The following is a 5,260-nucleotide window of genomic DNA, read 5'->3' on the forward strand; positions in this document are numbered from 1 at the left end:
TTTTGCGGTACGCGGGCCTCTCACTGTTGGGGTCTCTCCCGTTGCGGAGCACAGGTTCCGGATGCGCAGGCCCAGCAGCCATGGCTCACGGGCCCAGCCGCTCCACGGCATGTGGGATCTTCCCGGACTGGGGCACGAACCTGTGTCCCCTGCATCGGCAGGCGGACTCTTAACCACTGCGCCACCAGGGAAGCCCTATTTACTCATTTTTATTTTTGGCTGCGTTGTGTCTTTGCTGCTACATGTGGGCCCTCTCCAGTTGTGGGGAGCGGGACCACTCTTCGCTGTGGTGCTCGGGCCTCTCATTGCTGTGGCCTCTCCCGCAGCAGAGCACCAGCTCTAGGTGCAGGGACTCAGTAGTTGTGGCTCTCAGGCTCTAGAGCGCAGGCTCAGCAGTCGTGACACACAGGCCCAGCTGCTCTGCAGCATGTGGGATCCTCCCGAGCCAGGGATCAAACCCATGTACCCAGCACCGGCAGGCAGACTCCCAACCACTGTGCCACCAGGGTAGTCCTGGATGTGTTTTTTAATATTTTACTTATTATTCCTAAAACCTACCTCCAAATTGTATTTATAATAAACTGCATCTAAACTCAAAATACAAAACCTCTTTTATGCATGTCTTTTGTTACATGCCCAAGCATTATAACTGCCTTTAATACTGGATAAAGAGAGTACTCAAATACTCACCATTAAAATGTTGATGTATCACAAAGCTACAGTAATCAAAACAGTGTGACACTGACATAAAGACAGACACATAAACCAACAGAATAGAATACAGAGCCCAGAAATAAAAGCTCATATATACGGTCAAACGACTTTCAACAAGAGTGTCACAATCATTCAATGGGGAAAGGATAATCTTTTCAACAAATGGTGCTGGGAAAACTGGATACCTGCATGTTAAAAAAAATGAAGTTGTAACCTTCCTTACATTACCTCATATACAAAAATTAACTCAAAGTGGATCAAAGATCTAAATGTAAGAGCGAAAACTATGCAACTCATAGAAGAAAACGGGGAAAAAGCTTCATGACACTGGATGTGGCAATTTCTTGGATATATCAAAAGCACAAGCAACAAAAGTAAAAAACAGATAAATTGAACTTCATCGACATTAGAAATTTTGTGCATCAAAGAACACTGTATCAGAGTAAAAAGGCAACCCACAGAATGGGAGAAAACAGTTGTGATCCATATATGTGATGAGATTAAAATCCAGAATACATAAAGAACTCCTATGACTCAACAACAACAACAACAAAAAGACAACCTAATTAAAAAATGGACAAAGGACTTGAACATATGTTTCTCCAAAGAAAATATACAAATGGCCAATAAGCACATGAAAAGATGCCTAACATCACTAATCATTAGAGAAATGCAAATCAAAACTACACTGAGATATCACCTCACACCCATAAGGATGGCCACCATAAAAAGAAAAAAAATAATAATATGTGTTAACAAGGATGTGAGGGAATTGAAACTCTTGTACACTTTTGGTAGGAATGTAAAAGTGGCAGCCACTATTGAGAATAGTATGGAAATTCCTCAAAAAATTAAAACTAGAATGAATATATAATCCAACAATTCCACTTCTGGGCATATACTAAAAAGAACTGAAATTTGAAAGTAGGGTCTTGAAGAGACACTTGTACAACACCCATGTTCAAATCAGCATTAGTCACAATAGCCAAGAGGAAGAAGCAACCCAGTGTTGATCAAGATGAATGGATTTTTAAATATGTAGCATATACATCCAATGGAATACTATTCAGCCTTTAAAAAGAAGGAAATTCTGCCACATGCTACAACATGGATGAACCTTGAAAATATTATGCTAAGTGAAATAATCCAGTCACAAAAAGACAAATACTACAGGATTCCACATATAAGGAACCTAGAATAGTCAGATTCATAGAGTGGAGAATGGCGGCATGGGCTGGAGGGACTGGGGAACAGGAAGTAATTGTTTAATAAGTACAGAGTTTTAATTTTGCCAAGATGAAAAAGTTCTGGAAGAGGATGGTGGTGACGGCTGCATAACAATGTGACTATACTAATGCCACGGACCTGTACACTTAAAAATAGTTAAAAAGATGAAAAAGAATGTACATACATAGGTATAACTGAGTCATTTTGCTGTACATCAGTAATTAACACAACATTGTAATTCAGCTATACTTCAATTAAAAACAAATTTTAGGGGCTTCCCTGGTGGCGCAGTGGATAGGAGTCTGCCTGACAATGCAGCAGACACGGGTTTGTTCCCTGGTCCAGGAGGATCCCACATGCCGCAAAGCAACTAAGCCCGTGTGCCACAACTACTGAGCCTGCGCTCGAGAGCCCGTGAGCCACAACTACTGAGCCCGTGTGCCTAGAGCCCAGGCTCCACAACAGGAGAGGCCACCGTGATGGATGGCCCGCGCACCACAACAAAGAGTGGCCCCCGCTTGCCGCAACTAGAGAAAGCCTGTGTGTAGCAACGAAGACCCAACACAGCCAAAAAGAAATAAATAAAATAAAAATTGTTTTTAAATTGTTAATAAATAAATTTTTTAAAAGTTAAAAAGGCAAATTTTATGTGTATTTTGCCACAATAAAAAAATTTCAATATATAAAAAAATTCTGAGGTAGATCTATATCATTGAAATGGAACGTTATTCACCATATATGCTTATGGAAAAATAAGCTACAGAAAATTATATATAATATAATCCTTTATAAAGTTTATATGCATAACAAAAGCCTGGAAGAATTCATTTCTATTTAGTGCATGCCTATTATATGCCAGGCATTGTTGCAGGCCCTAGAGATAGAACAATAAATAAAAGAGACAAAAATCCTAACTTTTTTTTACATGTTAGTGGAAGAGAAAGATAAATTGAGAAATGATTAAAATATAAATTGGGTTGATAATATGAAACTGACATTTTATAGGTAAAAAATGGACAGTCATTTCATTTGGTTTGACGTAACAATGTTATATAGTGATAAATGTGGAGAAAAATAAACTAGGGGAGTCAACTCAGAAATACATAAAGGTTCCAGCAATTTTAGATGCTGAGAGAAGACCTCGCTGAAAAGGTTAACATTTAAGGAAAGGTCAGAAGGAGGTAAAGGAACAAACCATGCAGGTATCTGGGAAAAATGCATTCCAGGCAGAGTGCAAAGACCTAGAGGTGAGAGCGTGCCTAAGTTCTAGAAATGGTGTGGATGACATCATGGCTAGAATGGAGTGAGCAAATGTTACACAATAAACTATTAACAGTCGTTATCTATGGGATGGCATTTAGAGACTCCTATATTTGATTTTCTACATATCCATTTCGTTTTCTCTTTTACATTAAACATATATTACTTTTATAATCAGAAAATGCGTGATCCCAATTTTTTAAAAAGAAAATTTATGTGCATGTGTCTATGTGTGTGGCATGCGTTGAAAATCTGAGAGAACAGAGCTCAAACTCTAAAGTGAGATAAATCTAGATTCCAATCCTAGGGTTACTACTTACTACCTATGACCTTGGGCAAATTATTTAATCTCTCAGGTTTTATCTGTAAAATGCAGCTAATAACAGTACCTACCTTTGGGGAAGATTAAATTAGATACTGCATGTGAATAGTGCCTGATACATTGTAAAGTACGCCTTAAATAGTAGCTTTGTAAAAATATATCGAACACCAATTTGTTAACTGGTTTTGCCATTGCTAATTTTTACATTACAAAAGTAATATATTAAAATATGGATATATAGAAACTCAGATGTAGACGTCTCTAAAAATACTCAATACAGAAGCAAACAGTCAAATATATATATATACCCCACACATATACCCCAACTTCCCCCATGGGAAACTGCTGTTAACATTTTGATATGAATCCTTCCAGACCTTTTTCTATACACCATATATTACAGGGTTTTAGCAATTTTTACATAACAAAGGAGAGAGACCATATTATATTTATTCTGAAACTTTTTTTTTTCCAATTAACAATGTATCCTGGAAGGTATATCATGTCAATAAATACTGCTAGCTCATTCTTTTTAAGTTATACAGTATTTCATAGTACAAACGTACACATTTATGACATTCGAACTATCACTATCATAAATAATGTTTCAATGAATATCCTTGTATATCTTTAAGCAAAGATGCCAGTATTACCTACAACTAAAAAATTTCTAAAAATGACTTGCTGGATCTAAAGGAGCATATTTAAAACTGCCCATTACCCTCCAAGAAGGTCATACCAATTAAGAACCTCAGCAATGGTATCAAATTATCCATACCTCCAACAGCACTGGACCTTTAGCAATCTTCAAATTTTTACTAATTTTCCAGGTATAAAATGATTATCATTGTTGGTTTTATGTAGATTTCTCTATCATTAGTAAAACTGAGTTTACTTTATATGTTACTATTAACTTTTTCCAGTTAAATTTTAAACAGCTAAAATATGTAACTTTCCTAAGAAAAAACAAAATTTTCCCATAAAAAATAAATTCCATACTTTCAATAATAGGTTTTTATGGGATCTAAAGGATAGAGAAATTTAGAGAAAAAAAAGATAATTGAGATGGTTTAAATTAAGGTCTGACACACTCCCTAGCACAGAGAAGGTACTCAACAGGAAGGAAAAACTAAAGGAAATAAAGCTACCAGCCAGACAGACAGCCAGCCAGGAAGTTTCAGAAAAGTAGGTCAAGCCGGACCTCAGAAAAACTAAAGAAGAGGAAAAAGGCATTCCACATAGACAAAAGTACATGAGCAAATCATAAAGGGAGGTATGAACATAGCTGTGAGGAGGGGTAGGGAAACAGGCCTATAAAGAGCATAGAGTCTGTATTCAGGAGAAAATATAAGATGTCAAATGCTAGCCAACTGTAAGAAGGCCTTGAATGCCAAGATGAAATCTTAAATCTGATTCAATAAGCAACTGAAAGACAAAATATATTAAGTCAGAGTGACAAGAAGAAAATGTAAATTAAAAGATTAATTTGACAGATTTAAAATTTGAATAGAAGCAAGGAAACTAATCAAAAATGAGGTGGGGGCTTCCCTGGTGGCGCAGTTGTTGGGACTCCACCTGCCGATGCAGGGGGCGCGGGTTCGTGCCCCGGTTCTGGGAGGGTCCCCGCATGCCGCAGAGCGGCTGGGCCCGTGGGCCGTGGCCGCTGAGCCTGCGCGTCCGGAGCCTGTGCTCCGCGGCGGGAGGGGCCACAGCAGTGAGAGGCCCGCGTACCGCAAA

At 38.3% G+C, this 5,260-nt stretch overlaps 1 protein-coding gene across 1 annotated transcript in view; it reads right to left on the bottom strand.

Moving 5' to 3' along the window:
• Positions 1–5,260, bottom strand: part of ARNT (aryl hydrocarbon receptor nuclear translocator) — a 64,781-nt gene that overhangs the window by 50,619 nt on the left and 8,902 nt on the right. The window lies entirely within an intron of this gene.

The sequence above is a fragment of the Lipotes vexillifer genome, unplaced genomic scaffold, assembly GCF_000442215.2.
Source record: "Lipotes vexillifer unplaced genomic scaffold, Lipotes_vexillifer_v1.1 scaffold209, whole genome shotgun sequence".
NCBI classification, from domain to species: domain Eukaryota; kingdom Metazoa; phylum Chordata; class Mammalia; order Artiodactyla; family Lipotidae; genus Lipotes; species Lipotes vexillifer.